This window comes from Phascolarctos cinereus, unplaced genomic scaffold (genome assembly GCF_003287225.1).
Source record: "Phascolarctos cinereus isolate Bilbo 61053 unplaced genomic scaffold, phaCin_HiC Scaffold_726;HRSCAF=1367, whole genome shotgun sequence".
Classification (NCBI taxonomy): Eukaryota; Metazoa; Chordata; class Mammalia; order Diprotodontia; family Phascolarctidae; genus Phascolarctos; species Phascolarctos cinereus.
In genome coordinates this window covers 98,502,965-98,511,993 of record NW_027556098.1, presented here as the reverse complement: position 1 = coordinate 98,511,993, position 9,029 = coordinate 98,502,965, and positions in this window count along the sequence as shown.

Below are 9,029 nucleotides of genomic sequence, written 5' to 3'. Positions count from 1 at the left end.
TCTAGTAGAGGGGTGATGAACTGGCCGTACTGAAACAGACAGGAACTCTAAGATGCGGCCATATCTTGGTTTGTCTTTCTTATCTATACATGTTTGTTACAAGAGAAAACTTCTACCCGGAGGATGGGGGAAGTGGGTTGATGGGCAGGGACATTTTTTTTAAAAGATCATTTATAAAGCATTTCAAAAATTTCAAAATGCATATAATTTCAGTACAGAATATTAATTGATAAATGTAGTGAGAAATTTTTAAAATGTGAACTATGACACAGTTTAGCATGTTGCATAAAGAACTGATCTCAGAGTCAGAAAGGTCTAAGTTCAAGTCTCTGACCTCTACTGGTCATGTAATCATTTAATTTCTTACTGACCCCATTGCCAAACTATAGCAGATCTGCACTCATAGAGGTAGTCTCCTCACCAGGAATTCCCCATGTCTATGAAATCACAGCCCAGACCCTCTCCTACTCATCAAGAAAAGTGCTAAAGCACTACATAAGTGCTAATTATTAGTAAGAAGAGGGAAGCCCATTAGTGACACAGTACATCACAAAAGACTTAATGGGCAGCTGGCATTTGAGTTGGACTTTAAAAACTCCATAAATATTCTACAAGTGAAGAGAGACAGTCTCAGCATGGGAAACAAATGGGCTGTGAGGCACAGAGTAAGTACAGGTCCTACTGAGGGGTCAGTGAATAGTATGAGTTCATGGAGGAAAGTAACATGAGATACAGCCGGCAAAGGAGGATCAGATCATGGAAAAATTTAGATTTTGTTGTTCTTTAGTCATTTCAGTCATATCTGACTCTTCATGACCCCATTTGGGATTTTCTTGGCAAAGATACTGGAGTGGTTTGCCATTTCCTTCTCCATTTCCTCATTTTACAAATGAGGAAACTGAGGCAAACAGAATCAAGGGACTTGTCCAGGGTCACACAGCTAATAAGTGTCTGAGGCCAGATTTGAACTAAGGAAGATGAGTCTTCCTGACCCTAGGCCTGGCATTCTATCCACTGTGCCACCTACCTGCCCCATGGCCTTGGAAAATCGCCATCATTTATAGAGAGCTTTAAGGCTGGTAGAATGTCAGTGTTTAGCACTGTGACTGGCACGTAATAGGTTTGTAATAAACTTATTGATTAATGGCTTGGTAATCTCATTTGATTCTCACAAGTATCCTGCTATTAGGTGATCTTATCATCCCCTTTTGTAGATGAGAAAATTGAGGATAAGGAAAATTAAGTGAAATCAGTTTAGAGCTAGAAGGGACTTTAGAGATCATCAGTCCAACTCCTCCATTTTATAGCTAAGAAAACTGAGGTTTACATAGGAAAAATTATTTGTCTAAGGTCACATGGGCAATAGCAGTACTATTTACAATATAATATTTACCATGGTAGTACTATTCAAACATAGGTAAATAGTACAGTTGGGATTTGAACCCGGGTTCTCTGACTCCAAATCCAGTGTTTTTTCACCATAACATATCAGAGAATAAGCATTCAATTGTATAATAGGCAATAGAAAACCACTAACTATTTTTGAGCGGAGGAGGGTCATGATTGGACTTGTGTATCAGGAAGGTTATTCTGAAGGAGGAATGAAAATACAGAGGTGGAAAGATTTGTAGGCAAGCTAATCTAATGTAATAGTGTGTGTGAGGCACAGACTGTTAGTAGATATGGGTAGTTTGGGATCTTTAGAAATTGGTCCAATATGGTGCAAGTGCTGAGAGTGGAAGGAGAGGATGTATGGAGGTACCTGTGCTGTCCTCTTGAGACAAGAGTCTATAAACTGAATTATCCTATATTATTGCTGCTTCTCTTAGTGCCTGACTTCCCTCCCTCTGAGCTTTCACACCCACCAAAGGGCAGGGGAAGAAAAAAGAAGGGAAATTCTAAATTTATCACTTTTATGGACAGTTTCTTCTTAGTCTTGCATGAATTTGCCACATTGTGCTGAGATTTGGTACCACTTGTCTGATTTATTTAAAGGCATTCCAAATGCATGACTTTCAATGATAACCATACCGTACGAAAATCATAGTGGCTTCCCCTGGTTAAGATGGTACAGGATTTGTAGTAATTTGTAGATGTATTCCCTATGTGTTTCCAAACATCAAAAATCTAAGTTCAAATGTAAATGCCAAGACATACTATGATAAAGGTGCCTAACTCACACATGCTCATGATTTACTAGATTTTAAGGTAGCCCATGCCAAATCATGTCCCTCATCAACCTGAATAATTAGCGGTTGATAATATATGACACTTATTGAGCTAGCTACTTTACAAAACACAGAATTAAAGCTTCTTTGCCCAAGTGGCTCACTATTTAACACAGTCTTGTCATTCTCTGAGTCTTCCATGCTTCACTAGGCCAAAAACAAAGTGAGTATTTCCATAGAGTCAATGAAAAAAAAATGTATCGAGCCATATTTTCCCTTCAAGTTGCTCTATGGGAGCCTGCATTAGTGACATGAGGAGACAATCTGGCACTGCTGCTATTAATCTCACCAGATAAACCTGACGGACCAGGATAAACTTGAAGTAAAGGCTGCTCTGCTCATTTATAATGCTGCCTTCTTATGTGCTATATCCTCCAGCTGATCTCTCAGTAATGCTATATTTTCAGGGCTAAAGAGGAAGCGTGATTTTTTTTTTCTCAGACAAGCAACTACAAAAATCACATTTCTATTGTCACCCTCCTTGCCCCAAAGAAGGCGAAGCATTCCTATTCCAGTGCTGTGTCATGGTGTGGAGGTGATGGACATGATTCCAAATTCTCAAAGGTTATACCAGAGGGGGATCAACTCTAGTGGGTCTTAGTAAGTCTAAAAGTCTGTGAGTGATGAACTGTGTGCCTATCATCACAGGAGTTGTTTATTTAGAAATAAGCCTGACTATGGTAAAGTGTTTTGGCTAGAATAACTCATGAAACCATGAATTAAGATATGGGGTGCTCACACTCATGAAATTACAGAACCTTTGAAGTACCAAGTGACAAAGCCTTTGAATCTGGAAGACCTGGGTTAAAGTCCTACTCTCTAAGACTATAAGTTGCAAAGAAGGTGCCAACCTATATTGTTAGAGGGAATTTCCTTAACATGAGTTTCCTGTACCAGTGAAGTCATAGGTCCAGTCCCTATCTCTGAAAGAAGAATTGTCATCAATTTCCAAGGAGAGTTTAAATATAAAGTCTATCTTATGGCTCCAGATGCCTGGTTCTCTCAAGAAAAATAAAATGGAATATGAGAGGAAATATATAGGATGCCAGGCCATCTCCCACTTAATAATTCTTCCAAGGGCCTTCCTAGCCCCACCGAAATATGATTGCCTAGCCCTATTTTTTGTGGCTTTAGAGATAACTTTCAATGCTAATACATCGCCATTCTAGCAGGAAGAACATGTAGTAACTAATTCAAACTCAGCAAACTATCCTTTTTTTAGGAGCCATCTCTATATTCAACCTTGATTTGCTCTAATAATCTAATACTGTAGTCTCCCTTTCCTCGCAGTGAATTGCATTCCACCCAGAAGAATGCAGGTTCCGTCAAGGCAAGGACTGTTCCATTTTTTGTTCTTGTACCTCAAGAGTGCTAATACAGTACCTTGCACATAATAAGAATTTAACAAATTAAATAAAATGGTCCAAACCCCCAAAACAAAGATTTTTGCTGCTCTTTTCACTCCATTTTGGGGGCTTTTAAAATTTATTTTGGATTTCCCTACCCATTGACAAAGCAAGCAATCTAATACCTATTATACATGTGAAATCATGCACAACATTTCTGTATAAGCCACATTGCAAAAGAAAAAACCAAGAAAAACAAAGTGAAAAAAGGATATTTCAATCTACACTCAGAGTTCATCAGTTCTCTCTCTGGAGGCATTTTTCACCATGAGTCCTATGGAATTATTGTTTTCACTCCATTTTTCCAGCTACCAGTACAATCATTGCAGCATGCTTTGAGCCTACCTCAGAGGCTTTGAGGACAACAGATTTTTGAAACAAACAGATCTTCTCTATCAGAGGACATACAGGATAATTTACCTGATCTCAGAGGCCCTCAACCTGAATTGGCTAGAAAACATTTACAATCACTCCTTTCAGCTAGGGCAGGAAAAAAATAAGCTTACCTCTTACCTCTGCATTTGACTTATCAGTGATTCATTGCATGTCTGAAATTGCTGGACACAAAGGTCAGGGTACATCTTTCTTATGTGTGCCAGGTTTTTTTCAACCTTTGACCTTATACTTTTTATTAGCCTGATTCAAAGATCAACTTTTATCTCCATGTTATAAGTTAACATCATGTGCCAATAATGCATCAAATTGGTCTCTCTTTAGCTTAAAATATTTTAAATCGATAAGGTTTAATTATATGAAAGAAAAGTTGAGGGTTTTTTTTTTAAAGGAAGCAGAACAGAGATGGGGATTACTTATTTTCTCTTTTTCTTTTGTTAGAGAAGCCCACAATCTAAGTGGAGAAAAACTTAGTTTTGTTTTCTTGGGGAGACTTCAAATTGTTTTATAATTCCTGTCTACCAGCTGCCCTCAACCCAGAAATGGTGAATTAGTATCTCTATGAAGTCTCTGTTAATAGCCTCAATATATAATTGTCAATATATAGGTGTCAATACATAGGCTTGAAAAAATGATATTGGGTCCATAAATTTTGCATTTTTTCTACTTGCTTACCAATGCCAACTCAGCCTCTAGTCATTTCCCCTTATCCTGCCACATCACTTTCTCACAAAGAACTTCTCAGTTCCTGAGTTCAGAAGGGCTTACGGCTGAGTGCTTTTATGCATGTAATGACTTAACTACTACCTTCCAACAGGAAGGTATATTTTACCAACAGTTATAACCAGTGGCAGAAATTTGTTTAAATTACAGCAAGCCAAATCTCCATCACTTGGCTGTCCTGCTGACAGCTAAGACTGAACATCTCCAAAAATTAACCCATGCTTTCCCCTCACCTCCTCAAACCAGCACATTTCCTCTTATTTTCATTGGCATTATTCCCTGTTCTAGACTCTGTCTGAACCAATGGAATCATATTTAACTCCTCTCTCCTTTGCTGCTCTGTATTCAGTCACTAATCACAGCCTCCCAATTATTCCTACTTAATAATTCTTAGAGTTATCACTTTCTCTGCATCTTTACTGCCACTAGGTCTGTACCTGAGTTATTATTGCAAGCTGGACTTCTGCCTCTTTTCTTTCTAATATAGTCTATCCTCCACACTGCTCATCATCATAATATTCCCTTGCTCAAAAACCGAGGATGACTGCATATTAACTAGCTGGTGGCATGGTAGATTGAGCACTGGACTCGGGCATAAAAGAGCTAAGTTCAATGGCAGCTCAGTGGCAGCTAGGTGGCAGCTAGGTGGTGCAGTGGATAGAGCACTGGTCCTGGAATCAGGAGAACCTGAGTTCAAATTCAGCCTCAGACACTTACTAGCTGTGTGACCCTGGGCAAGTCACTTCAAATCTTTCAGCCTCAGCTTCCCCATCTGCAAAATAAGGATAATAATAGCAACTATCTAATAGGGCTATTGTAAGGCAGTTGGTGATGGAGTATATAGAGTGTTGTGCCTGGAGTCAGGAAGACCTGAATTTAAATTCTACCTCAGGCACTTACTAGCTGTGTAACCCTGGAGAAGTCACTTAACCTCTGTTTGCCTCAGTTTCCTTAATTGTATAATGAGGATAATAATAGCACCTATCTCTCATGGTTACCATTGAGTCTCAAATGAGAAAATGCTTATAAAGCACTTAGCACAGTGCTTGGCATGCTGTTTCCATGTTATTGTTGTTGTAAGGATCAAATCAGACAACAAGTAAAGGGCCTTGCAGACTTTAAATAATTAAATAAATGTCACCTATTATTATGGAGGACAATTTAGGGAGGACCTGAATGCCAAGAGGAGGTTTAGATTTACTTAGTAGTTAGCATTCGATTCTCACAATCTCCTGAGGCAGGTGCTTAGAGGGTCTAAGTGAAAGGGTCCCACAGTGAGCAAGAGTCTGAGATAGGATTTGAAGTCTTCCTAACTCTAGACCCAGTACTCTCTCCACTACATGGGAGCTTTCATTCCTTGAAAGTTGCTGTGACTAAAAAATTCATCACTTGTCACCAAATGAGTGATTAATCTCTCCGAATTTTGTTAGGCCGGCCCTTGGTTAGCAAACATACAGCTTCCCACAGAGCCCATACCTGAAGGCTTTCCAGCTTGGTAGGTTTTGCTCCACGTGCTCCATTAACATAGTCTAAGAACACAGGGTCACCGCCACACAATTATGAGCTATAGAAGGGTTGAAATCTGAATGAATGCAGTTAGTAATGAATGAACAAGGAAAAAAGCATTTACCAATCACTTATTATTTGCCAGGCACTGTAGTAAACACTAGGGACACAAATATAAGAAGCAAGACTTGTCCTCGAGGAGCCTACATTTTTATAATAGGAGAAAAAGGGAAGTGGTGGCCAGGGAGCCGTGTTTTGATATGAGAAGTCATAGGGATGTCGAATGGAATCATAAGGGAACTTTTTCAGGAAATGTAGTGTTAATTTGATTATAGTTCCTAGAATAAAAAGTGGAACAAATCAGAGTAGGTGGCTGGAATTTAGTGTGGCTAGTCTGGGCACCAGTAGTCAAGATGAGCTCTCACTAATTAGGAGCATGTGGCCTAAGGTAGGGGCTGGAGTGTCCAGTAGGAGGCTGAGGGTAGAAGACAGCAGTTTAGCAGGAAGATGGTCATCCTGTTCACCAAAGAAATTACAGATTCTGGCCAAGTATTTAAGGTTTGTTGTTGTTTAGCTATACATCTACAACATAATTCCTCCTCTAGGTCATTCTCCCTTGACATCTTCCTCCTTCCTACCCCCCTTCCTTTATACTTGTTTTTATCATCTGATGCCTTTCCAAACTCATTTTCATCATTTCTTTCAAGATCTGATGCAGACTCACTTTCTCCACGAGGCTCTCTCCCTAACTCTATCTTATCTTACCTTGTTCAATAACTATGTATTACATATCTACTGTGTGCAAGGAATTGCCTTAAGCAGAAGGAGTACAGAGATGAAAAATAATAGTCCCTTCCTCTGGAAACATAAAACCTGAATTTTAAACAAATGTCTGCTTTTGGGAGTGGAGATATATGTAGACAAATGAGAAAAACATAAGCTAGAATGTGAAGATCCAGACCAACAGTTGTAATATCGAGCATCTAGAAGAGTCTCAATAAATGTGGAATAAATGAGGAAAGCAATGAGTGAATTTAGGTGAGATACAAGGAAGAACTTCTAGAGTAGCTGAACACAAAAACAGTTTGACACTGCAATTTTTCTGATTGCCAAGAGATCTTTCCAATTAGGATAAACACATTCATCCTACTCTGAAGACAGGGGAATGAACTAGAAGGTTGTGGGAGACTTTGAGATTAAGACTTCTTACACTATTAATTTAAAATCATTAGCCTCATTTCAGCATTATTCATTTCACGGCATTTGCCTTTGCTATTTATTATATTTCTCTGATGTCATTTCTTATTTATGGTTGCTGTGAAATAGCATTGCCTTAGGGTAGAAAATAACAATTTTTCATGTTTATAATCATTGTCCAGAATGTTTTCAGTTAAAACGTGTTTACTGGGAAAAGAAATGAAAGTATGGCTTACCCAAGTATTATTTAAATGATAAGAGAGCTGTATTATTAGAGATTCCAACCACTGGTTATATCTACTCAATGTCCCTTCCAGTTTGAATACTTTATGAGGCTACCTGAGTTGACAGGTTCAGAGCACACATAGCCTGACTGTTATCTCCAGTTCAAGAGACCATACTCAAGAGACAGAATTAGCTCGTAGAGGAATATAAGGCCCAATCTTAAGGAGAATGGGACCTAGGCAATCTCACTTCATTTCTCTTTGCCTTTACATTTTTCAATAAGTGAAATTTGGCATAGAAAAGAAGTCATAAAGGGCAAATGCAGATAAATAGAGCATATGCATTGCATGAGAGTATATTGGAAGGAGAAGAAAGGATCCTAGTAGATTTCTAGCTATAAGGGAAAGCAGGTATCATCAAAGTCAACCTTCCCACTTTACCCAGAAAAGTTGAATTACATAGTCAGGGTCACACATGCTATATTCTGTTTTTATGTTATGTGACTCAGTTCTTTCTTTGAGCAATAGCTCCCCACCTCCTCTTCTTCCACAAGCTGCTTCCTGGCCAACCTCAGCACATGAATTCTCCTTAAAAGCAGAGCCAGCAACCTCTCTATTCTGAGTACTCAGAATGGGTGTTTCTATACAACAGACATTTATTTCTCTGGGGTAGAAATGAAATATAACTGGTTTGGCTTAGCTAATGGTATCATGTGCACTTTAAATGGTGAATTGCTTTGAGCTAACAGCTGGAAGTTGGAGGAGGGGAGGTGGGGAGAAATAAACCCAGAATAGCCTCTTCCAGGTTTTTTTGTCTCTCACTATAAAAAGTCATATCCCATATGGTACTATGGAAGGGAAAATTAGGAACATAGCTCCAGTTGCATAAAGAAAATTAAACAAAAATGTAATCAGAAAAAATACTTTTTAATTTTTATGTTTATTTCATTTTCAAACAAAAATACAGTATCATTCTCCTTTGGGTTGCCATTCAAACACCTTCTTCCTCCCCTGGCCCTTATGAATATAATAATAGTCTGTACACCTTTCCTTCACAGCAGGGCAACTGGTTCTGCTGATTTCCTGCCTTATTTCTAAGTGGGAGGAGACCATAGTCCTGGGTGTAATCCCAATGAATCACACACATTCATTATTCAAGAGAGCAGCTATTTGGATTTTTATAACCAGCATTCAAAATCTCAGCTAAATAGCAAGTGATGTTGCCTTTCTTTCTATTCCCAGTGCTTAACACAATGCTTTGCACATCAGTAAGTGCAGAATCAATGCTTGTGGAGTGACTGCTGTTGCAATTCATTCCTTTTCCAGGCTGACCAGTCCTAGACCTGAAAGTA